This window comes from Ascaphus truei, chromosome 3 (genome assembly GCF_040206685.1).
Source record: "Ascaphus truei isolate aAscTru1 chromosome 3, aAscTru1.hap1, whole genome shotgun sequence".
NCBI classification, from domain to species: domain Eukaryota; kingdom Metazoa; phylum Chordata; class Amphibia; order Anura; family Ascaphidae; genus Ascaphus; species Ascaphus truei.
This window is the reverse complement of record NC_134485.1, coordinates 20,872,076-20,899,162: the sequence shown is the minus strand read 5'-3', so window position 1 is coordinate 20,899,162 and position 27,087 is coordinate 20,872,076. Positions and strand designations below refer to the sequence as shown.

At 47.5% G+C, this 27,087-nt stretch overlaps 1 protein-coding gene across 4 annotated transcripts in view; it reads left to right on the top strand.

Annotated features, from left to right (window-relative positions):
• The window catches only part of B3GALT5 (beta-1,3-galactosyltransferase 5), a 64,029-nt gene that overhangs the window by 25,239 nt on the left and 11,703 nt on the right, over window positions 1–27,087 (top strand). Inside the window, exon 2 of one of the 4 annotated variants that reach the window (XM_075593724.1) lies at window positions 3,180–3,328. The exons of 2 other annotated variants lie outside the window; for them this stretch is intronic. The gene's annotated coding sequence lies outside the window, so the exon portion shown is untranslated. Of the gene's footprint in view, window positions 1–3,179; window positions 3,329–26,050; window positions 26,172–27,087 lie in introns of those variants that run through there. One more of the 4 variants, XM_075593723.1, reaches the window with a different exon arrangement.

The window sequence follows — 27,087 nt, the reverse complement described above, 5'->3', positions numbered from 1 at the left end:
AATATATTTCAAAGGTGTCAGTTTGTGATTGTTGTCTGTCCCTAACGAACACACGGATTAACTTTTTGATATTGATTATTGCTGAATATATATCAGCTTGAACAATGATTATATATATATTTTGGTGTCCAGTGGAATTGATAAACACATACTGACATATTTGTATATGTTCCATTATGTGGAACACTAATATTGTAAGGCTTATTTTAAGTATATCAATATATTGAGGGTTATAGATTGTATCTGTTTTAGAATATTTGGCAAGTTTAGGTGTTATTTAGATGTTCTTTCAATCATGCATAAATGCTATCACATGTCTATCAGTTGTTGTGATGAATGGTGGGACTATTTAAGTTATGACTTGATCCTACTCCTATTGAACATGCCCCTGAAGAAGTGGAGGGATCCGTGAAACGCGTAGGGCGGAGTTTGCGCCTACTCCCACGTGTGTACAGACGGTGCAGAGTCTACGTGGTCTCCTTTGTTCCCCATCGGTAGTGATTTCCCAGTGCCGATACATCACATCCGGTTCCCCAGTGCCGATACGTCACATCCGGTTCCCCAGTGCCGATACATCACATCCGGTTCCCCAGTGCCGATACGTCACATCCGGTTCTTGTCCGTGTAACCTACGCTACTCGTGAGAGAAGCTGCCGGACATCCGAGAGCTTTGGGAGATCTGGAGCAAGGAGAAGGGAAGCGGGACTACTCTACTGGGCAGCGCACCACGCCAGGAGACCTACATACCCCAGCGGGACTGGAGGACGAATTGTGCGGATAACGGAGATGGTTTCTACCAGTGAAGAGTGCCTACCCTTGCGATCCTAATACACTATACTGCGCATGTCCTACTGCAATTTTGTAAGTAGGATTCCAATTTTGTCTGTCACCGTGAGGAGAGGAGCTGTTTTTAACCATCTTTTTTTTAATAAATGTTATTTTGTTCATCTGACCTGCTTGCCAATCATTAGGGAACTCACCACTCCCTTCACTTGTTAAATCATTGCTAGATTATCACAGTATTACGCTATGAATTCTTGTTCTCTTTTTTTTCTCTTTTATGTGCTGATCACCTACTCATCTTCAATTGGATCCAAGTGACTTTGGACTTACATTATCGATCAATATGGTCACCTAATCAAGGACTCTATCACTGGTATCATTTATTTGTTACACCAATTGATAGTTCATGATGTTTCTGATGCACACTTAATTTAATGTTTTTTGGCGCCTTTAGGTAACGTTTTTTCTTCTGTGTCTTATATCTGGCTAGGTAGCCAGTTGTTACCTTGTTATTGGCAGCCTTCACATATATTCACATCACTATTTTGTTTAGAGTGGTTCATTGTTATACTGTATATTATTTTTATATGTAATTATTATTGTTATATGTTCACCGGATTGTTACACTATTATTTTAGGGTTAGGGTTATTTCTAGGTTGGATTTCTTATTATTGGACAGATTCTCATTGCAAATGAGACACACGGGGAGTCCAGCTGGATTCGATATAAATGCACAAGACTCAGTCCACTCATTTTGAAATTCTTGATGTTCATCTTCTATATTTCTCATTTTATTTGTAATTTCTCAACCCTTGGACAAAGAATGCAAAATAAATATGCTTGGTCCTGTGTATTTATTTACTCTCACTCCCCCAGCTTCCTCTCTTATACCACCCCTCTCACTCTCGTCCGTTGCACTCTCTTCCCACCACTCAATCCCCTCCTACCCATACAACTCCTCCCTTCCCCCACACCACCCACATGATTATCGCACACAGAATTATCCCCACCCCCACCCTCCATAGAATTACCTCACACAAAATGATCCCCTTTCCCGACTCACGAGCCTCAGGTTGTTGACCCCTGGCCTTGTCAAAGTCCAGACCTAAACCCAATCAAATGTTGGGGGAGGATAAGAAGCATCTATAAAGTTCTATAAAGGGGAATGGACCAAAATTCCTCAACCGATGTGAGAAACTGGCCAGCAGTAGCAGAAAACGCTTAGCTGAAGTCATTGCAGCTCAAGGGTTACTGAATCTAAAGGTTCACACACATTTTTTCACACATAGATATTGAATGTTTTAATCATTTGTGGATAAATAAAAGTTGAAAAAGTAATGTTTTGTGTCATTTGTTTGATCAGGTTATTTTTATTTATTATTAGGACTCAGATTAAGATCTAATATAGTTTTAGGTTTGAAATATGTGAAACGTGAATATCCTAAGTGGTTCACAAAGTTTTTTCTTCACTGACTCTCACCCCTCTCCTTATTGTCTCTCACCCTCTCCTTATTGTCTCTCACCCCTCTCCTTCTTCTCTCTCACCCCTCTCCTTTTCCTATTTCACCCCTTCTCACCCCTCTCCGTCTCCGGTTCTCACACCCTCCTTCTCCTGTTCTCATCCCTCTCCTTCTCCTGTTCTCACCCCTCTCCTTCTCCTGTTCTCACCCCTCTCCTTCTCCTGTTCTCACCCCTCTCCTTCTCCTGTTCTCACCCCTCTCCTTCTCCTGTTCTCACCCCTCTCCTTCTCACCCCTCTCATTCTACTGTTCTCACCCCTCTCATTCTGCTGTTCTCACCCCTCTCCTTGTCCTGTTCTCACCCCCCTCCTTCTACTGTTCTCACCTCTCTCCTTCTCCTCTCTCACCCCTCTCCTTCTACTGTTCTCACCTCTCTCCTTCTCCTCTCACAACCCTCTCCTTCTCCTGTTCTCACACCTCTCCTCCTGTTCTCACCCCCCTCTTTATCCTGTTCTCACCCCCTCCTTATCCTGTTCTCTTCCCCCTCCTTCTCCTGTTCTCACCCCCCCTTTTCCTGTTCTCACCCCTCTCCTTCTCCTGTTCTCACCCCCTTCTTCTCCTGTTCTCACCCCTCTCCTTCTCCTGTTCTCACCCCCTTCTTCTCCTGTTCTCACCCCTCTCCTTCTCCTCTCTCACCCCTCTCCTTCTCCTGTTCTCACCCCTCCTTCTCCTGTTCTCACCCCTCTCCTCCTGTTCTCACCCCTCCTCCTCCTGTTCTCACCCCCTCCTTCTCCTGTTCTCACCCCCTCCTTCTCCTGTTCTCACCCCCTCCTTCTCCTGTTCTCACCCCCTCCTTCTCCTGTTCTCACCCTCCTCCTTCTCCTATTCTCACCCCCTCCTTCTCCTGTCCTCACCTACCTGGCTTCGGTGGAGCAGGGCAGCAGAGGAGGACTGGGGAGGACTACGGGAGTGGAGCAGGCAGCAGAGGAGGTGGATGGCGGTGGCGGCGGTAGAGGACTGAGGACCACGGACGTGGAGCAGAGGAGGAAGACAGTGCGCTGCTGGAAAAGAGAACTGAGGACCATGTGAGTGGAGCAGAAGTGGCACTGGAGGATGGCCGGGGAAGTGTGCGCCCCAGCGGTCCGACCCAGAAGTCTTTACTTGAGTAAAGAATCTGGTGTCTGCCGCTGGGGCACGCTCTTCCCTGCTGTCCTCCTGTGCCGCTCCTGCGGCGCTCACATGGTGCAGAGTTCTCTTCTCCTGCAACGCGCTGTCTTCCTCCACTACTCCGCTCCCGTGGTCCTCAGTCCTCTACTGCCGCCACCACCGTCCACCTCCTCTGCTGCCTGCTCCGCTCCCGTGGTCCTCCCCAGTTCTCCGCTTCCGCCGCCGCCATCCTTCCCTGCTTCCAAACTCGACCGCTGGTAATTTCAACTCGAGCAGATTTGACTAGATGTATGTATGTATGTATGTATGTATCTATATCTATATATATCTATATATATATATATAGCAAATGGAAATATTACTGTACAGGGTATATTCATTTGCATGTCTTAGACAGGTCTGCAACCCTGTCTTTCACCATTATCACCCAGCACACAGCACTTCCACTGCAGCAAGGGATTCTGGGAAATGACATGCAAATGAGCACACAGTGCCACCTTTTGTCTCAAGCTCATATTACACGAGCTACCCTTAAGCCAGTGCATGCTGCATATATATATTACAGGTAATCCTCGCTATCCAACGTTTCACTTTACAACGAATGGCATATCCAACGCTTTACAATTAGACTGTAAGCTCCTTGGGGCAGGAACTCCTCTTCCTTAATGTTACTTTTATGTCTGAAGCACTTATTCCCATGACCTGTTATTTATATTATCTGTTAATTATTTGATTACCACATGTATTACTACTGTGAAGCGCTATGTACATTAATGGCGCTATATAAATAAAGACATACAATACAATGCAACCCTATGGGCCATTTTTCGACCCCGGAATGCGTTATCCAACGCTCACCGCCACTGATTAACATGGGACTCACTTTACAATGTTTTCACTATCCAACACTACTTTTATAACATTAATAATAATATATTCCATATATATATATTTGTTTTTGGCTTCAACTACATTTTCCCGCTTTAACTACATAGTTTGCCCAGTAGTTCAACCTGTCCTGGTGCCAGCACAAGTCAGAAAGCTAAAAGGACAATGTAGGAAAATTGTAACCAGACTTGTTATACTGTATGATTGTATAAACACAACAATTTGATTTAGAAGCAAATTAATGTAACTCCTTCAGCTGCTTAGTGCCCAAAAAAAACATGGATTTTATGTGCATGATTATACACTGCATGCAATTCTGGCACTAAACCCTCCTTCTGGACAGATGTGACTTGTAATATAGAGTGCACACTTTGCAGACAGTCCCTTGTTTCTCTCTCCTGATCACACAGTGCAGCTAGGGACCATGTTGTTCCCTGCAGAGAAAAGCTGCTGCAGCTACTTCTGGTTCCTCTTTGTTTTGCTCTGTAATTTCCCAAATTGCACTATAAACAATGAAACAACATTACTCTTTATCATGAAAATATCATGAGATAATAAGTATTTTGATCATTCTGGGGCTTAAGGGGCTTAATGTGGTTACCATTTGTCTTAAAAATACAATATTTTGGATTTATGACGTGTCAAGACCCTTCCTGGGGGTCTGTGCAGATGTATGGAGGGCTTAATTGGTGGGTTATCACGTATGGCCACTAAAAGTACCATGTGTGTTGTATTGGACTGATAAAATCTAGAGTTCAGGGCATGTGTTTTGCTAGAGAGGGGATTACTCTAATTTAAGGCTCTCCTGACATGTTTATAAACAAGCCACTTTAAAAAACAAACTGTGACAGTCTTGAATAATCACGTGTGCATCGCAGAGAGTCACCACTTTCTTAAAAATGAAGATATCAGGTGATAAACTCTCATTTAAATTAGAACGTTCTGATATTTGCAATCGTCTCAAGGAGATACATGAATAAGGCCAGACACTAACTACATCAGGGCAGGGGACACAGCACTGCAGGCAGATGAAAGAAAGGGGGTTTAATCAGGGAGGTGCATCTCCATGGTGAAGGGGCCCTGAGATGGCTAAGAAACGTTGGGTGCCTGTGGATATAGACAAAACCCCCTTTTTATATACTACAGTGTGGGTTTGGTTAACTGACTATGCAATGACCCTTACCCCTGGCTGTGCTTAAAGCTGTGACCATGCAGCAAGCTTAAGCCTATATATATATATATAACGAGCTATGAAACATTTCCTTTTGCACTTAAAATCGCATGGTTTTCTGATAAATTAGCTATGGGCAGGAGTGGTCAACTCCAGTCCTGAACACTCTCTATAGGTCAGGTTTTCAGGATATCCCTGCTTCAGCACAGGATTGAGTCAACTGTGCCAAAGCAGGGATATCCTGAAAACCTGACCTGTTGTGTTGGGGGGTCTTGAGGACTTGAGTTGAGGACCCCCTGGATTAGGGATTCCCAAACTACATTTGTACAAACAAGTTCTATAACAGAGGTGGAGGTTTATCAATGGTTACTGTAAGTGTGTTAAAGTTTGTACAGGTTTGATTAGGATCTGAAATGAAATAATTAAAATGTTATGCACTTCTATAGGCCACGCAGTGCAGAAAAATGTATGCGGTTCGGCTCCGGAGATCCCCTGCTATAATAATATGTTATTAAAATAAAAGTCCAGCGATCGCCTGTTAGCGGCGCGCAGGGAGAGTGACTGATTCAGGCTCACTCTTACTCCGCGTCCCTTACGCACAGGTGCAGCCCGGCAGGATTCACACAGCGCGAGTCCCATTCCAGCACAGGAACCCCTGATGCGTTATGCCAATGGGCCATTATGTCTGATTGCCGGGACACCGCGGCGCAGGAGAGGATGACGTACAGGACCCGCAAAGAGAGAGGGCCCGAACCAAAGGCTCCATCCGTACAGTACAAGTCTGTATTGTGCTTTTGCGCAAGCAACAGTAGCTGTGTGATGATGCCCAAGTCCAAGTATTTTTTTATGTCTCCACACTGTTTTGCCCTGTAGAAGAATAATCAAGGACTGAAATGTAAGCGCTTGACATTGGGTTACTGGGCCCATATCAATATTGAAACATTCTAACTGTAGTTGTGTGCTGCTTTATGTGGAGCAGGCTACGCGTTGTTTGTATTCTGTCTTTTAGTGTGGAACATATTTTACCACGTACTTCAGGCTTTTACAGTGTAACAGATTTTTGCTGCTTTTGCAGGAGACTGCAGTGCAGTGCACGACAAAGGGTTAAGAAAACGTCTTGTTTAAATGGAAAAGCTAAAAAGGGACGTGCTCATTTTCATAGCCATTCCCAACATCTAAAAGAATGAAATGCTGTGTGATGTTTTAGAAAGCAGAGCAGAGTTGGGGAGCCTCTTTGTCCCAGGCTGTGCTGAAAAAGCTGTGTTACACGGCAGGCATAAGATTATGGGGATCCATGCTAAAAGATGTAAAAAGTGACATACTGTGCATGCTATTTTTCATGTCATTACCCAGAATCCCTTGTTGCAGTGGAAGCATTGTACAGTATGCTCAGTGACTATAGGGAGAGGCAGGCTGGTGAACCTCTCGTAGGCATGTGAATGTGCTTTCAGTATAAGGTTTTTTTTTTATGTTTGCTGGAACTTTTATGTAAAATATAGATTGCCTTTTGAGGTTTTTTTGCTTCTCTTTTTTCGTGTACAGGGGAGGCTTGGTTTGCCTATAGTGCTCTTGACAGGCTGTCTATTTTTCTTGTGGATTTAGCCAGTAGAAGTATCTGCGTCTGATCCCAAACCAAAGGAGAATAATATTGAACAGCTGGAGAGCATTCTGATAAATCCCCAGTTTCCTTGACTGCTATTTGAAGTAATCTACAGTACACCTACATCTTTATAGATGTGGTTTTATATTTAGTTTCAGGAGTTTAACACATACAAGATAGTTAATGGTCCGTGAAATGTCTGTGAACTGACTGTATAACCCTGTTCTTTTAATGTAACCGTGTATTTTTATATCTCTGTGCTCTGGACACACTTGAAAATGAGAGGTAACTCTCAATGTATTACTTCCCGGTAAAACATTTTTATAAATAAAAATAGAACTCATAAGTATGTAGCAGAATTTATCATTAACAATGTAGCTTACTCTTAACTAAATAATTTCATGTTTCCCTGTATCAAGGCCTCTGTAAACTTTACCCCCCAATACCAGCCTTGCCTCCGCCAAGCTATTATTTCAGAGGATCAGCATATGGACAGGTTTCATGCTGCCTGTTCCGTGCAGATGGAAATGAGTGTGGGGAAAGCGGCACTGTCTCGGTTTACGGTTGGTTATTTTCGAAGTGTTTGAACATTCAGTCTGCAGTTGCTATGTTACTTTAAGCTTTTCAGGCAGCTCAAACTTTTTTGTGTTGAAGCCCTGGGGGTTATTTACTAAAGTGTCCCAGCTGTAAGACAGGGGGCGAAAGCAGCACGAGCGATTGGTTTCTCAGAGGAAAAACTGGCACTGCTTTTAGTGGGATTTCTTGTCTTTTATAAATATGTTGCTGTCTTTGCTGCCATTTTGCAGACGGGAGACTTTAGTAAAATAACCCCCCTAGATCCTTCTTCGTGTCCTCTCCAGCTGTTTACAATAGGTTCATATGTTATCCTTTTTGTCTGTGACTGGCAGCATGATGCTTGGCTCCAGACACGTCTAGGACAATAAGCCGCGGCCATTCAGCCGCAGCTACTTCACTGCCAGGACATTTGGCCGACAGGACAGGTGTCTGCCGCAGGTAATCGTTACCCTAACCCCTTACTGTGAAAACCCTAACCTTAACTCCTTACCTTAAAAACCATAACCTTAACTCCTTACCCTAAAATCCTTAATCCTTTAACCTAAAAACCCCTAACCTTAATACCTTACCCTAAAAACCATAACCTTAATCATTTACCCTAAATACCCTAACCTTAACACCTTACCTTAAAAACCCCTAACCTTAACTCCTTACCCTAAAATCCTTTAACCTAAAAACCCCTAACCTTAATACCTTACCCTAAAAACCCTAACCTTAATTATTTACCCGAAATACCCTAATCTTAATTCCTTACCCTAAAACCCCTAATGTAACACCTTACCCTAAAACCCCCTAACCTTAACCTCTTACCCTAAAATCCCCTAACCTTAACTCCTTGCCCTAAAAATCATCACCTTAACTCCTTACCCTAAAATCCTTAATCCTTTAACCTAAAAACCCCTAACTTTAATACCTTACTCTAAAAACCATAACCTTAATCATTTACCCAATATACCCTAACCTTAAATCCTTACCCTAAAAACCCTAACCCCTTACCCTAAAAAGCCTAACCTTAAATCCTTACCCTAATAAACCGTAACCCTTTATGTTAAAAACCCTAACCTTAACCCCTTACCCTAAAAACATTAACCCCTAATCCTAACCCTAAAAACCATAACACATACATCGGGGCTGAAACAGCCGCAGCAGAATGGCCGCGGCCGACTATCTCTCAGCACCTGAACGTCCGCGGCCAGTTGTCCCATCTCCAGCTCCCGTCATATTTGTCGTATGACTTTCAGAGTATTTATCACAGTTATTGCTTCTTCTGAACTACAAGAGCACAGTATTCAAACCGCACAATCCCTTCGGAAAAAACATTACAGTAAACGGAGTAAAAAACAAAAGTGGTCAGTATTCATTTGATCCGAATCCGGTCATTGTGTCCTATTTCCTGCTGCTGCAAAACAGAATGCCTGGCTGGAAACAGGGTTCCTTTTATCTTTTCTTGAGAAGTATGCAATGTATACACGTATGAAGCAGCAGCAGCAGCAGCAGCAGCAGCAGCAGCAGCAGCAGCAGCAGCAGCAGCAGCAGCAGCAGCAGCAGCAGCAGCAGCAGCAGCTGCTTTAGGCCTGGGACCCGGTGCGCTCGGTGGCGCGGGCAGCCACACGCGAGTTCCCCACCAGCAGGGGAATCCTCCCGAGCCGGTCCCGGTCCCCCCTGGCTGCACAGCTCGCTACACGCTGTGACGCGTCAGCCGCTACGGGATACAAGAGAATGGTGATCCCTACCGTTGACGCGTCACGTGGTGTGGCTGTGAGCCAATGAGGAGGGGAGGCTTCGGGAGGAGGAGAGGCTTCGGGGAGCGGGGAGGAGTGTGGAGTGAAAGCAGCGTGAGTGCCTGTCTGTGTTTGTGTATGTGTGTGCCTGTCTGTGTCGGTGTATGTGTGTCTGAGTGCCTGTCTGTGTTTGTGTATGTGTGTGCCTGAGTCCGTGAGTGCCTGCCTCTGTGTGTGTATGTGTATGAGTGCCTGCCTGCGTGCGCGTATGTGTGTGTGTGTGTGTGTGTGAGAGAGTGCCTGCGTGTGTGTGTATGTGTGTGCCTGAGTCCGTGAGTGCCTGCCTCTGTGTGTGTATGTGTATGAGTGCCTGCCTGCGTGCGCGTTTGTGTGTGTGTGTGTGAGAGAGTGCCTGCGTGTGTGTGTATGTGTGTGTATGAGTGCCTGCCTCTGTCTGTGTGTGTGTCTGTGTGTGTGCCTGAGTGTGTGTGTGTGTGTCTGCATGTGTGTATGAGTGCCAGCCCGAGCCCGTGGAGGGAGGGGGGGGAGAGTAGCGGGTCCCTCTGCTCAAGCCACGCCCCCCCCTCCCGCTCAAACCTCCCACTCCCGCCCACCTCCCGCTCCGGCTCCCGCTCCCTACAGACCGCATATCGCGGTCTGTGTCTGTCAGCACCCTGCCTGTCTGCAGTGCGGGCGCGCTGACGGAGGGAGCGGGGCCTTAGCCTTAGGCCTCGTTCAGGGTGCCAGAGGCAGGAGTTGGAGGGAGGGCGATGTGTGTTCATCCTCCCAGCAGACTTTTTCAGGAGTTGAGGAGGCGGAGAGGGGGCGGGGCTACAGACCTGAGGTTAGGGATCCAAGTTGCAGTCTTGAAATCATTCTCAAGAATGATTTAATTGGCTGCCGAGGTCCCAGTGACGCTGCTGCAGCTTCAAAAAACGAATTTTTTGTTTATTGAAACTGTAGCCAGCGTCAACTCCGGGCTTCGGAGACAGGGCAGCTGCTACCCTGACAACCAGTATTCAATTTGAATACATTGTGTCCCACGGCAGCTCGCACGTCAGCACGCCCTCCCTCTGAAGCCTGCAACCTGAACGAGGCCTAAGTCTGTGATTGAAGAAAACACTGCACGGTGCATAAATACCTTGGGTTATTTCCCACACTAGTTTAATGGGAGCAAGAAGAGGGAGCCCAGTTAGAGCTAAACAGGGAGGGGAGCAGTGGTTTCCATAACAGCACATACCCTGCCTAGCACAGGCAAGCCAAATGAGAGGCAAAGGTGGACCGGTCTAGGACGCTCGACCGCCGGGACATTTGGCTAGTTCATCACCAAAGTAACCTCTAACCTTACCCCTTATCCTAAAAAGCTTAACATTAACCCATTACCCTAACCCGCTAACCTTCTCACTTACCCTAAAAGCTTAACCATAGCCCATTACCCTCACCGCCTAAACTTCTCCCTTACCCTTAAAAAGCTTAACATTAACCCATTACGCTAACCACCTAAAAAGCTTAACCATTAAAATCTTAACCCTTTGCCTTCAAACCCCTAAAGTGAACCCCTATGGCCTCGTCCAGGGTGAAGAGAAGAGCGGAGCGAGCGGAGCGAGCGGGCTGGCGCTAATGAGCAGTGACATCACCTGCATGTAAGCAGAAGACAAATCCTGTCCTGCTAGAGGAAATTTGCGAGCGTGGGAGGGGGCGTGTCAATGTGACGCGAGGGGGGCGTGTCAATGTGACGTGAGGGGTCGTGTTAATGTGACGCGAGGGGGGGGGGCATGCATGGGGGCAGAGCTGGGGACACAGGACACTGAGAACAGGGACCCGTGTCACTTGCAGAGGCTCCTTCACAAGTGAGTGCTACAGGATCAGATACACAGGGATGGGAGGGATGTATGGAGACTCCTCTGTCTGTGTGTCACACCCTGCACACCCCACTCACCCATCACTCCCTGCACACCCCACTCACTCATCACTCCCTGCACACCCCACTCACCCATCACTCCCTGCACACACCACTCACCCATAACTCCCTACACACCCCACTCACCCATCAATCCCTGCACACCCCACTCACCCATCACTCCCTGAACACCATACTCACCCATCACTCCCTGCACACCCCACTCCCCCATCACTCCCTGCACACCATGCTCACCCATCACTCCCTGCACACCCCACTCACCCATCACTCCCTGCACACCCCACTCACCCATCACTCCCTGCACACCCCACTCACCCATCAATCCCTGCACACCCCACTCACCCATCACTCCCTGCACACCCCACACACCCATCACACCATACTCACCCATCACTCCCTGCACACCCCACTCACCCATCACTCCCTGAACACCATACTCACCCATCACTCCCTGCACACCCCACTCCCTGCACACCATGCTCACCCATCACTCCCTGCACACCCCACTCACCCATCACTACCTGCACACCCCACTCACCCATCACTGCCTGCACACGGGGGGGGAGGGGGGCGTGTGAATGGGACACGGGGGGGGGGCATGTGAATGTGATGCAAATTTCAAATATATATGTTATTAATGGTTTTATATGTTTATTAAACAATGTATTTAATATAAAATTACTTTTTGGACACCATTTGTATGTGATTTCTCTATTTAACAATCGGTATCCCACCCCTCCCCGTCTCTCCCCACTCCCTCTCGCTCCCCCCCTCCGCCGCCTCACGCCACTCCCTCTCGCTCTCCCCCTCCGCCACCTCCCAACCTCTCCCTCCTCCCCCCTCCGCCACCTCCCAACCTCTGATGGGTGAGTGGGGTGTGCAGGGAGTTACGGAGACAAAAAAACAGCGCACAACGCAAATAGTGAAGTATGAAAATTACAAGTGTATATTAAAATAGGGGATAAATATTCTGCGTACATCAAGGTGCTAGGACATAAGCATTGAGTGTGTACAACACACAAGTTACCACTCGGCAGCTGTTGGTACAGGAGTCAGGAACTTGCTTCCTTTTGGCCAGCGTCTTGGGCAGCAGCTGTGATGTTTTCCTTCCTAGGAACACCCCGGCACTCGATCTCCGCCTCTATGGAAACCTTCCCTCTGGTCAGCTTTGCTCCAGGTAATCCGAACGATCTGCAGCCTGCAGTCGCACTCCGGAGGTCCCCGGATTGAGCAGTGAGGGCTTGGATGGTTCACAATGTTCTCCGGTCATAACAGCCACAAACGGAGACAAACTAGCTGGCTGAGAACAAAACTCCAGTAAGCAGTGCTACCGCTCCGTGGTGGGGCGCTGCGGAGTGACGTCACAGTCGTGATTTCAAAGAGCACAACACAGGAGTGGAAAATCGTCTCTAGAGTGCCCAATGTTCACAAAAATGATAAAATAGCAATGAAACACATAGACCAAGGTATATCCTACGCGTTTCTTAGTACAAACTACTTCATCAGGTTTTGCTCTTCATCATGTGTAAGGAAGGAAAAAACCTTTAAAGATAAAAAAAGTCCTGTTCCAAAGATAACTGCACCAGGTTCTTGCAGCCCGTTTCGAAGGGATTACCAGTCCCTAACCATATCTGAAAAAAAGGGAAAAGAAAAAACAGGCGCAAACCTAGTGCATTTACATAATAAAATTTGTATTTCAAGGAACATAAAATCTTTCAAATGCCCACACACAAGGTTTAAAACGATAAATAGCAGGTATGAGATAGGCTCTCATGTGCCGTCAGCTCAATCCTCTCAATGTAGCTCCAGGTACTGGCGTCTTCACGTGACTCCCCTCGTGTAGCCGATGAACCGGTGAACCGGAAGCGGAAACTCGCATTCAATGTTCGGCGGGGAAGAGACCCTCTAGACAGCAAAAGTCCTCCAGGTCCTCTATGGTTAAGTTGTATTGGAGCCGTGTGAAACAAACAAAGTATTGAGTCTCTGGTGACAACTGGCCTCAGTGCTCGTGGGCAAATGGCGGTCCCAAACTAGTCACGCCCTACGCGTTTCGTCATCGATGATGACTTCCTCAGGGGATATATATCTATATATATATCCCCTCTCTCCCCCTCCCTTCCCTCTCTTCTCTCTCCCCCTGCTTTCTCCCTGCCCCCTCTCTCCCCTGCTCTCTCCCCCCTTCCCCCCCTCTCTCTCCCCCACTCCCCCGTCTAGCTCCCCCCTACTCCCCCTTTCACTCCCCCTCTCTCTCCCCCTTCCCCCATCTCTCTCTCTCCCCCCATTGCTCTCTCCCCCCATCTCTCTCTCTCCCTCCATTGCTTTCTCTCCCTGCGCTCTCTCTCTCCCCCCCCCGCATTCTCTCTCCCCCTCCCCCCCGCACTCTCTCTCTCCCCCTCCCCCCATGCTCTCTCTCCCCCTCGTGCTCTCTCTCCCCTCCCCCGCGCTCTCTCTCTTCCCGTCGCGCTCTCTCTCCCCCTCCCCCTGCGCTCTCTCCCCCTCCCCCCACGCACTCTCTCCCCCTCCCCCCATGCTCTCTCCCCCTCCCCCCGCACTTTCTCTCCCCCCGCGCTCTCTCTCTCCTCCTCCCCCGTGCTCTCTCTCTCCTCCGCGCTCTCTCTCCCATTTCCCCCACGCTCTCTCTCTCTCCCCCCGCGCTCTCTCTCTCCCCCGCGCTCTCTCTCTCCCTCCCCCGCGCTCTCTCTCTCCCTCCCCCTGCGCTCTCTCTCTCTCCCTCCCCTCGCGCTTTCTCCCTGATCCCCGCGCTCTCTCCCTCCCCTCTCTCTCCCCGACCCTCCCCCCTCTCTCTCCCCTGACACTCCCCTCTCTCTCCCCCGACCCTCCCCTCTCTCTCCCCCTTGCTTTCTCTCCCCCCTTTCCTCCTCTCTTCCCCCTTCCCTCCTCTCTCTCTCTCTCTCCCTCCTCTCTCCCCCCTTCTCTCCTTTCCCCTCTTTCTCCCCCATCCCCCCTCACTCCGTTTGCCCCCACCACTTCGTTTTACCCCCCCCCCCACACCACCACTTCGTTTTACCCCCCCCTGTTCACATCTCTCCGTTTTCAGTTTAATGTCCCCACCCCCCCACCCCCCACCCCCGTTTTGTGTCACTACAGAATGATTTGCTGCCCACAGAGACCTCGGCGGAGCACGTGCGCGGGACCAATACCCACACCCACCACCCCTCACACCGACCCCCCCCTTTACACCGACCCCCCCTCACACCGATTCCCCCCACCCCCCCTTCATCTGATTGTATATCAATGGGAAAGGAGCGTTCCTGCGGGGGCTTCCCGCTCTGCTGCAGTGTATATATATTATGTTTGTGCAGGAAATGTATATACAGTATGTTTGTGTCTGAAGAGCATGCAGTGAGACACAGATTCTGGTAAATAAGTGCCCCCCCACATCAGTGGCCCCAGTGAAGTTGACATCAATGGGGATTTGGGGCTAAAAACGAACTGAACATTTTTAAGCTTTTTCGTGTCCCCCCCGTTTCGTGTCCCCCCCCCCGTTTCATGTCCCCCCTGTTTCGTGCCCCCCCTGTTTCGTGCCCCCCCATTTCGTGTCCCACCCCCCGTTTCGTGTCCCACCCCCCCCCGTTTTGTGTCCCCCACTGTTTCGTGTGTCCCCCATTTCGTGTCCCCCCCGTTTTGTGTCCCCTCCCCCCGTTTAATGTCAGAGGACAGCAACCAATGCAATGCAATACAATACAAGCTCCCAATGCTTGTATTACATTGGTTTTGCTTGCTGTCCTCTGATTGGGTACATTTGGTCATGTGCTCAAATGTCGGAGCGGCAGAGTCAAAATTTTGAAACTCCTGAAACTGAGCTCCGACTGCACCTCACGGGCATGCGCAGGGGGGCGATCACGCAGGCCACACACATTGTTGCAATGTGTCTCATCGTGGCCAGCGTGAGCGCCTGCACCAGCTCAGCGCCACCCTGGACGCAGCCTAATGCTAACGCTAATCACTTAGCTCAGGGGTGAAACGACTGACGGCTGAACGGCACTGGTGGAGTGGCGTTAAACATCTCTACTCCACTTCCTCTTCTATTTGCTTGATCCTTCCAAAAAAGGGAATAACCCTCTAAAGGAACTGCTCAGTCTTGAGGTTTATTCCACCATGTTTTAGTAATGCCTACATTTCTTCCTTGTAGCTATTAATTAATTCTAGCTCCCCCATTTATCTTGCATTAGCAAAATGTGGGTAACCGGTGCATCAGAATATATGAGTCCCAATAATAAATAATAATTCTTCCGTAGGGAACACTCCACTCCACCTTGATAAAGAGTGCATGGCCCGAAACGCGTAGGTGAGCGTTTTCTGGGGGATCCAGGGGTGATGTTTGATCCCTTCATTCATTAAAAGGATTTTTATTGCTACCAATAGCCTCCTCCATCATTTGCAGGCAGTGCACTGCCTTTGTTTACCCATTCTCCTTGCATTAGCAAGCATGAGTTTACATTTCTTTTCAGTCTGTTCTGCTGTTATCTTATCTGCACCTGCCTTTTCTACTCCAATTGGATTTAGTCTTTAGAAGTTGGCTAGTATTATCTGTATTTAATGTGGGTGCCTGCCAAACTCCCACTTTCTCCATTCTCGCTCCATGACCCCTAGCTATTTCCCCATTCCTACCTATTCTGTCAAGTTCAGCATCTGCTTCGTGTCACTCCGCCCTCCTTCCTAGTTTAAAATTACACTTTTCAGTTGCTCATAAACACTCAATTCCCCCCTGTGTATTGTGTATAGTCGGGACGATGACTGTGCGTGTGTAACGCCTGAATGCCCGCAGACCTGGCCAGTCCCCAGTACTGAGGTGGGTAAGGTTATAACATGCACCCACAGCAGTGAGGGCGTGCCCGGAGTGTGGTAATGCGTTGCCGGGCCTGTTGAGAAAGGGTTAACATATACTTGCAACGTCAAGGATGCCAGAGTTTGGATAGTAATGTCCGTGTGCCAGAGTTCAGGGGTTATAGAGAGCAGCGTGGTGATGTCCGTAAGCCAGTGTTCAAGGATTGGAGAAGGCAGCGTAGTAGTATCCGAATGCAGGGTTCAAGGGCAGGAGAAAGCAGGGTAATCCAATTCAAAGCAGAGTTCAAGCCAGGGAGATCCAAAGGTAAGCAGGGACAGGAACCAGCGCTGAAAGAGACAGGAGAGCCAAGCATAGAGACTGCACACACAGGGGTCACAAGAAGCTATGCAGAGCAATGAGCTAGAGGACAGACAGGGATTATAAAGGAGGGAGCACCAATGGGAGAGGAAGGAGGAGCAGAGGGTTGAGTGAGAGGTTGCAGGGATAGGTCAGAAGGAGCAAGGGAGGAGACAGGTGAATCACACAGGGATATGGCTTGTACGCTATGGGAGGTGGAGCCAGGGCTCTGGGAAGGTCTTTACCTGGAGCGTGTGCGCGCGCCCTCTGTAAGGGTTGGATGCGCGCGCACACAGTGTGTGTCAGGGAGCGCGAGGAGCGTCGCGCCGTGGGGGCGCTCGCCAAGGAAGGCGAGAGAGCAGGAGAAGAGACCGAAGGAGGTAATGTGGCAGGTGGGGAAAGAGAGGGACGCCGCGAGCTGTGAGTGCCGCGGAGGGGATCGAGTGCCTGGAGAGGTGTGTGCACCTCTCCAGGAACGCGCGTGACAGCTGGAAGCCCTTCACACCATACTCACCCATCACTCCCTGCACACCCCACTCACCCATCACTCCCTGAACACCATACTCACCCATCAGTCCCTGCACACCCCACCCACCCATCACTCCCTGCACACCATGCTCACCCATCACTCCCTGCACACCCCACTCACCCATCACTCCCTGCACACCCCACTCACCCATCACTCCCTGCACACCCCACTCACCCATCACTGCCTGCACACTGGGACGCGGGGGGGGGGCGGGGGGCGTGTGAATGGGACGCGGGGGGGGGGCATGTGAATGTGACGCAAATTTCAAATATATATGTTATTAATGGTTTTATATGTTTATTAAACAATGTATTTAATAAAAATTTACTTTTTGGACACCATTTGTATGTGATTTCTCTATTTAGCAATCGGTAGCCCACCCCTCCATTCCCCCTCTCGCTCTCCCCCCCCCCTCCGCCACCTCCCAACATCTGATGGGTGAGTGGGGTGTGCAGGGAGTTATTGGTGAGTGGGGTGTGCAGGGAGTGATGGGTGAGTGGGGTGCATCCAGGGTGAAGGGAAGAGTGGAGCGAGCGGGCTGGCACTCATGATCAGTGACGTCACCTGCATGTAAGCAGGAGACAAATCTTGTCCTTCTAGGTGTGAGCGTATCATCAGTCCCTGCACACCCCACTCACCCATCATTCCCTGCACACCCCACCTATATATATCTATATATATATCACCTCTCTCCCCCTCTCTTCCCTCTCTTTCTCTCCCCCTGTTTTCTCCCTGCCCCCCTCTCTCCCCTGCTCTCTCCCCACTCTCCCCCTCTCTCTCCCCCACTCCCCCCCTCTCGCTCCCCCCTCCTCCCCCTTTCACTCCCCCTCCCCGCTCTCTCCCCCCTCCCCCACTTTCACTCCCCCTCCCCCATCTCTCTCTCTCCCCCCATTGCTCTCTCCCCCATCTCTCTCTCTCCCTCCATTGCTCTCTCCCCCATGCTCTCTCTCTCCCCCTCCCCCCGCACTCTCTCTCTCCCCCTCCACCCCACACACTCTCTCTCTCCCCCTCCCCCCGTGCTCTCTCTCCCCCTCCCCCTGCGCTCTCTCTCCCCCTGCCCCGTGCTCTCTCTCTCCCCTTCCCTCCCATGCTCTCACTCCCCCTCCCCCCGCACTCTCTCTCCCCCTCCCCCCGGGCTCTCTCTCCCACTCCCCCGTGCTCTCTCTCTCCCCCCGCGCTCTCTCTCCCCCTCCCCCGCGCTCTCTCTCTCCCCCTCCCCCCACGCTCTCTCTCCCTCCCCCGCGCTTTCTCCCTCCTCCCCGCGCTCTCTCCCTCCCCTCTCTCTCTCCCCGACCCTCCCTCTCTCTCCCCTGACCTCCCCTCTCACTCCCCCCATGCTTTCTCTCCCCCCTAGCTTTCTCTCCCCCTTCCCTCCTCTCTTCCCTCTTCCCTCCTCTCCCTCTCTCCCCTTCCCTCCTCTCTCTCCCACTTCTCTCCTTTCCCCTCTCTCTCCCCATCCCCCCTCACTCCGTTTGCCCCCACCACTTCGTTTTACCCCCCCTTCACATCTCTCCGTTTTCAGTTTCATGTCCCCACCCCCCTCCCCCCCTGTTTCGTGTCGCTACAGAATGATTTGCTGCCCACGGAGAACTCGGCGCAGCAGGTGCGCGGGACCCGCACCCCCAACACCCACACCCACCCCCCCTCACACCGACCCCCCCTCACACCGACACACCCCACCCTTCCCTTCATCTGATTGTATATCAATGGGAAAGCAGCGTTCCTGCGGGGGCTTCCCGCTCTGCTGCAGTGTATATATATTATGTTTGTGCAGGCAATGTATATACAGTATGTTTGTGTCTGAAGAGCATGCAGTGAGACACTGGTCCTGGTAAATAAGTGCCCCCCGCATCAGTGGCCCCAGTGAAGTTGACATCAATGGGGATTTGGGGCTAAAAACGAACTAAACATTTTTAATATTTTTCGTGTGTCCCCCCCCCGGTTTCGTGTCCCACCCCCCGTTTTGTGTCCCCCACCGTTTCGTGTCCCCCCATGTTTCGTGTCCCCCACCGTTTCGTGTCCCACCATGTTTCGTGTCCCCCCCCACGTTTCGTGTCAGAGGACAGCAACCAATGCAATGCAATACAATACAAGCTCCCAATGCTTGTATTGCATTGGTTTTGCGTGCTGTCCTCTGATTGGGTACATTTGGTCATGTGCTCAAATGTCGGAACGGCAGAGTCAAAATTTTGAAACTCCTGAAACTGAGCTCCGACTGCAGCTCACGGCACGCGCAGGGGGGGGGGCGATCACGCAGGCCACACACATTGTTGCAATGTGTCTCATCGTGGCCAGCGTGAGCGCCCGCACCAGCTCAGCGCCACTCTGGACGCAGCCTAATGCTAACGCTAATCACTTAGCTCAGGGGTGAAACGACTGACGGCTGAACGGCACCGGTGGAGTGGCGTTAAATATCTCTACTCCACTTCCTCTTCTATTTGCTCGATCCTTCCGAAAAAGGGAATGACCCTCTAAATGCTCAGTCTTGAGGTTTATTCCACCATGTTTTAGTAATGCCTATATTGCTTCCTTGTAGCTATTAATTAATTCTAGCTCCCCCATTTATCTTGCATTAGCAAAATGTGGGTAACCGGTGCATCAGAATATATGAGTCCCAATAATAAATAATAATTCTTTCGTAGGGAAAACCCCACTCCACCTTGATAAAGGGCGCATGGCCCGAAACGCGTAGGTGAGCGTTTTCTGGGGGATCCAGGGGTGATGTTTGATCCCTTCATTCATTAAAAGGATTTTTATTGCTACCAATAGCCTCCTCCATAATTTGCAGGCAGTGCACTGCCTTTGTGTACCCATTCTTCTTGCATTAGCAAGCATGAGTTTACATTTCTTTCCAGTCTGTTCTGCTGTTATCTTATCTGCACCTGCCTTTTCTACTCCAATTGGATTTAGTCTTTAGAAGTTTGCTAGTATTATCTGTATTTAATGTGGGTGCCTGCCAAACTCCCACTTTCTCCATTCTCGCTCCATGACCCCTAGCTATTTCCCCATTCCTACCTATTCTGTCTAGTTCAGCATCTGCTTCGTGTCCCTCCGCCCTCCTTCCTAGTTTAAAATTACACTTTTCAGTTGCTCATAAACACTCAATTCCCCCCTGTGTATTGTGTATAGTCGGGACGATGACTGTGCATGTGTATTGTGAGGGGGGTGGGGGTGGGGGGAGACGGCGTTCCGTATTATAAAAACGTAAATGTGGCAACCCTGTGTGTGAGCCACTTGGAACAGGTGCTCAAAGTATTATACATCAGTTATTCATGTATATATTTATATATTCAAGGTATAGAACTCTATTCTATATATATATATTCTATATATTCTATATATTCTATATATATTCTATATATTCTATATATTCTATATATATATATATTCTATATTTCAAGGCCATTAGCAGTGTGAGTCTGTGGAGGGGGACCCCTGCCAGTTTCCAGTACAGGAGGCTCTAGCTTTCCATACTTTGGTCTTTTACATCTACGCCCAATTGGTGATGTATTTGCATCTCCTAATAATGTGATGCTCTGTTTACATTTTCACTCTGCGATAGGCAATATTGCCTTTACTTTGCATTCATTGCTTCAACTTAGACTTTCTTCTGACTTTTTGTGCACAAGTCGGCAGTTTGTGCAACTAGGTAGATATATGCCTGCTTTATACCATTATTTTTGGTGCTCCTACTGAGTCTGATTGCCTATGTTGATAACCCTTGGTGATTATTTTGACCATTCTATGTGCCTTTGCCTTATGGTAGATATGTATTGGCAGTTGTGAGTCCCCTCTTCTTTTTTTTTATTCCTTCTCCCCTTGTTTTTATCTCTACATTAATAAATGTGTATTTGTATCATTCTCTTGGTATGCCCGTGTACTTTTATTATATATATATATATATATATATATATATATATATATATTATATATATATATATACAGTGTTCGACAAACCTATACATTTGCTCGCCCCGGGCGAGTGGATTTAACCCCCGGGCGAGTAAATATTGGCCCAAGCAGCACACGTTTGGTACTAGGTGGCGAGTAGATTTTTTTGTGTGGCGAGTAGAATTTTTTGGTGATTTGTCAACCACTGTATATATATATATTATATAATATATATATATATATATATATATATAAAGTGGTCAACAAATCACCAAAAAATCTACTCGCCACCTAGTACCACACGTGTGCTGCTTGGGCCAATAGGAGCTCGCCACGATGTTAAATCCACTCGCCCGGGGCGTGCAAATGTATAGGTTTGTCGAACACTGTATAATATATATATATATATATATACATATATATATATATAAATATATAAGAGAGAGAGAGAGAGAGAGAGAGAGAGAGAGAGAGAGAGAGATTGACATATTGACATATATCCTATATGCAGATTCAGTAAAGGTTATTCTTGTTTATTCATATTGTGTGTTATTTGGTTGTGTCCCTGTGAGGGGCCCCTCCCGCTCTGTCGGGATCCCTCCCAGGTGGGATATTGTGATTGTATATATATGTACCCCAGGCTCTTCATGCAGAGGCTTAGGCTCCTGAGGGCCACACAGGTAAATACAGCATTAGTAACTTCTGTGTTCAGGAGGAAACAGTGTTACATATATGTAGCCCTGGTAAGATTTTGGGCTATATATCTTTCTCCTACTGGTGTAAGTCCTGCTAAGGGCAGGCCGCCAGTAGTTATCATGGGTTTTCCCCCGCTTCAAGCCCTGCCTTGATTTGGTGGAGGTAGGCCCCCTGACTCTCTGTGGAAGGCAAGAGACCACAGGGGAGGGACCTGCTGACATCATGAGGGGTGGGGCTGACTAAATTTAGTTGCCTACTCCTGCCAGAGGGAGGAGTTGGTGTTGGAGTGCCTGACTGGACAGTGATACCTGTGCTAGGAGGAGAAGCTAAGGCCCAGCCTGATTAGAGCTGATAGCACTATAGTGTGATGGACCAATTGCACCTCACCCTGCTCAGGGGGTGAGGGGGGGAAGCTGGCCTCACCCGGAGGGTATACTCTTTGGGGTGGGTGTCGGGAGTATTGGAGCTCCATACAGCCCATCCTTCAGGGGTACAGCCTGGAGGAGAAGGAGAGGAGGACAAGGCTCTGTACACGGTACCAGAGTGCTGCTGTGTATGCTGCTATTGCTGCTGGAGAATAAAGAGACATTGCCTGCTTTTACAAAAGACTTGTGTGTGTGAGACTAGAAATCTCTCGCCCTGAAGTAAGGGCTCTCTGGAAGGATTTCACCCTACATCCTAAGGGCTTACCAGAGATATAGGCGCTGCACCGTTGCTGCTAAAGATGAAGGCATATACCCCAGAAGCCTGTCCTTTTGTCCCCTGTACCATCGCGGGAGACTCAGGCCCTCCTGTTCCTCACAGGTACGCACCACCATTGTACACGTAGCCAGCCCTCACTACACCCCAGGGGTCAAATCTGCGACCGGGGGGGGTGGCGGGGGGAGGGGAACATGGGTTACATATACTGTACACAGTACAATAATGTTAAAATCCCCTAGGAGGCGACTCGTAATGTTACAAAACTCATTGGGATAAATGGTAGCTAGGTTGGCAAATCAATGCTATACTACAAGCAGCAGCTGCAATAATACAGAAGTTCAATTCACATTGCCATTTCTTGCAATTATGAAGCCTGTTAAATCTCTGGAATTCAATGAGGTGTACTTAAGGCTCACACCCAGATGCTCATTAGCTACCTTAGTCCAAAGTGGAGTTGGTATCATAATATGTTGCCAGTCAGACTGCAATCTAGAAGCACTGTATTAATACAACTTAAAATCCTGTAAGCATACAACACATTTCAATGCGTAAGGAAGTAACAAACAGTCTTTGCACCGGACTGTTAGACAATAACTTGTCTCCAGCCGTCTTATTACTCATATAGCTCTGGGCTCTCCGATTGGAGCATTTGATATCATGCAACCGCGCAATTAGTAATGTGTACAGCTGCAGATAGGAAATTTTAGAGCATTTGTTTCAAAATCAAAACATCAATTGCGAGAAGATCATGTGTATAGTGTCACCAGAGAAACTAATGTACAAAAGTATGCAGTGTCATAATATTTGCCAGCAAGACTGCAATCTAGAAGCAATGTAATGATACACCATAAAATCCTACACGTATAAGTCAGACAGGCTATAAAGGGTGTATATGTAGATTAAACTCTGTTGGTTAAATACCATGCGGATAACCCAATTTGTTTCCTAAGACACTGTAGACATACATCCCATTTCAATGCGTGAAGGAGTAGCAAAACACCGTCTATGTACCAGACTGTTAGACCATAGCTTGTCTCAAGCCGTCTTATTACTCATATACACTCAATGCTCTCAAGTTAGAACATATGATGTCATGCAGACGCGCGATTAGTGATGTGCACGATAGCAGCTGCAGATAGAGTCTTAGTGCATTTGTATCAAAGTAAAAAACACCAGATACTAGGAGCTCAGCTGTATAGTGTCACAAGACAAACTGATGTCAATACAATCTGATGGTGGTCACATACAGTATTGAAACATTCTGCTTTAAATGAAATCTCCACGCGTGACACAGAGTGGCTCATTTGAAACACAAATTGCATCTCATATAACCAACCGCTTATACAACCGTATTGCTCCTAGTGTTCAGTGCAGGGTGACTCTAGTCGCATGTCAGTGCCAGTACGAGCCGCCTCCCTTCACTGACGCCACCGTCGTGACGTCTACAACCCTACGTACGTTTCGTATGTCTCAGCATACTTCGGCAGGGGGAGGAGTAAAAGAACGTAGCTGTGTGAATCTTTAAATGTTTGCCTTCATGGGTGTGTCTATTTGTCGTGAACCAATCCCACTGTGATGGTGGGTTGGTACTGGGCATTTCTGGTAATTAGTCCTGTCATTCTCATTCCTAAATGTAACAGAATAGCCAAAATAGTAAAAGATATTTGTGTAGCAATCACGAAGGAGATTGTTCCTACAGAGAGACCCTTAAGAGTATTCCTAATCACTATTTAGTGGTAGAAAAAATGTAGTATAGATAGATATTGTTAAGTACTGCACCGACACACTTTATTCGAGCAAATACCCAGTATGTACCTGGCAGATACCTGGAATGCGCTGCTCCTCACCTCTGACAAGCCCCGTTGCATTTGCCCTTCCCAGCCTGGGTTCATGCCTGGCTGACGGGCGGCTGATCTGTTAAATGATAATGATTAGGATTTAATAGGCTGCAATGCTTCGCGTGTCTACCAGATGGCATAAATTTATATACTGTGCAGTATTGCAGCCAGCTGGAATAAAATGCTTCAATCCCTGCCTGGAAAATAACCCAATGCACTCGGGCAGAAAACAGTCACAAACCTCAATACACCCGGGTATACCCGAATTCGTGGGACTAGCCGAGCTCGAATAAAGTGTGTCGCCAGTGTACAACTGTTATGCCCTGTTAATTGAATGCTTGTTACCGAGTAGATAATAAAGATGACATCTTGCAAATAAAAATAGACATAAGCCAATGTCTGAAACGCACTCCTGATGTCAGTGTTTATTTTATATTTGACATTGATATCGTTTACTGACCAAATACCGCATTAGGGATGGGAGTTTCCAGACTGTGCAATGATTGTATTCATCAAACTACTAATTCCATCAGGAAGGGTAATAGGATAACTGGGATATTGTTACCACAAATGAAAGGACAGTGTAGTAAACCCCCCATGATGTGATAAACCAGACCCGTTCTTGCCACGTGACACCTGTTCTCCATTCTCTGCACTGGCTGCCTGTAAAATGGTGAATTCATTTCAAGATTGGCTAGTTGATTTTCAAAGCATCACATGCCCAGGATCCCAGCTATCTGAGAGAGCGTCTAGTTCCCAACACTCCCATTCGCTCACTTCCATCTGCTGGTGGAAAACTCCTAACAGTTCCCAGAATCCCCTTGGCTTCCTTTGGGGCCTGAGCTTTTAGCCACGCAGCTCCCACTCTCTGGAACAGTCTGCCTCATACTTTTCTAGATGGCCTCTCTGGAAACCTATGAAAACAGGCTCAAGACCTACTTTACATGTTTACCCAGTCATTTAATTAATGAACTACAACCTGTCTAGCATTTAATAACTACAATACCGCCCCATCCTGCATTGTATCTATCCTTGCGTTTCTTCTCTCGTATAACCTGAAATGTTTTTTTATTTTTTTAATTTTTTGTGTGAAGTGCTTTGAGTCCCTTTGGAAGAAAAAAGCTATATAAATATTATTATATATATTATATATGCCCATGAATAACTGATTCGTGTAATATTTTGAGCACCTTATCCCAGTGGTCCACACAGGGAGATTGGATATATCTATATTTATGAACACTGATAAGTGTAAGGTTTTTCGCTGTTACCTTTAGGAGTTTCTTTGTAATCCTTAGTGTTGTTTTCAGTGTTTGGTTTTAATTTGTATTATTACTTATGAAGTAAAAGCTAAGTTTGAGATGATATCTTACTATCACATTACAGATTCAGAGTGCATGTTATTACAAGCTTTTCTTTCCTTTCCAATGTACATACAGTATATACGATTTATTCCCTTAGTGCAACAAATCTGCAACTTTATTTAGGTTGAGCGACTGTAACTCTGTGTTGTGTCTTGAACAGTAAGAAGAACCTGGTTTTGAATGCACGTGCTAGTTTACCTACAGTATATATCACAATTCACAGAGGCAAGTGATACAAACGTGAATCTTCTATTTATTCCCATTGTGTGAATGGCAGAAATAGTCATTATGAAAGATACTGCTACATATTGAGCAATTGGGGTATTTAAAACAGCCCGGTCGTGGATTGGACAGAAAGTGGGCTTTTGAAAAATATTTCGGCATCAGCTTTAAAGCAGCAATCACCGCAAAACTTTATCTCATATAATGGTAATATCTTGCCCCCGAATATTTCCTGCTATAAACTCCCCCCCCCCCCCCCCCCACACAGCCCGAAACGTGTAGGTGTGTTTCCTGTGCTGCTGCTCCAGGGGTTATGTTGGATCCACTTATGGAATTAATCATTTTTGAATGATTTGTGCGCCTCCTCCTGCTTTATTGGCAGAGCACTGCCCTTTTTTCTGCCTTTCTCCTGTTTATCCTGCTTGGTGGATTGCACGCCGTTTGGAAGAAGAAGCTAACCGCAATAGGACCGCACTGAAGACCTTGGAATCAAAAAGTGAGTTATCCCTGTAAAAGGGTTTATGTCTTTAAGTCAGTACTAAGTGGGACAATCTGTGCACTGTTTATGTGTGCCAGTGAGCACTAGGTACTAGTCCCCTATCCCTGCAAGGGATGCTGTACTAATACTCAAGATACAGTGAGGTGGTCCTAAAAAGCAGAGAAGCATATACTTATGGGACATAATCAATTCTTGATGCACCAGTCACCTATATCCATGTAAACTCCCCCCCCCCCCCCGCCTTTCCCCCCTAAAATGAAAAACTTTAGACAGCACTGGGCTCTGGGAAGAACTTCATTTTAACCTCCTGGACACTTAATATTGCAAACATTTTTTTTACACTGAATGAAGCATCAGATATTAAAGAAGGTAAACAGCTTTGGAAAGGGGCAGAGAAGATCCTTTTAAGTACAGTAAATAAAAACTAAAATGGAAAAAAAAGAAAAGAAAATGTCAATCAAATGATTTGCTCTTCTTTTAACCAGCTTTCTGTCCAGGCCACAACCGGGGTGTTTCAATGGCATAACTGATTTGTAACTGTTTCATTCAGAACAATATGTGACAATACCCTGACACAACATAACAGACAGCAGAACCTGAGGTTAAATACAGTAGCTCAGAAATCTGTGTGGTCTCTTGTCTGTTGACATTCTTAATTCCCAAGTAAACACTGTATGTATAATGTAAACCTACTCTAAGCGCTTTGTAATTACTTGTGCTGTTCCCATCCATCACAGATATTGTAAACCTTGATCCATTATTCCAGCAGGGTTATTTACACAAGAGCTTCTGGTTTTTTTTTGGTTTTTTTCATAGCTTAGAACAAGTAAATGCCCATTTCATTTATTTTTCACAATTTTTTACACTCCCATCTATAATACATTGTTGGGCTAAAAATGGCAAATTATAAGGA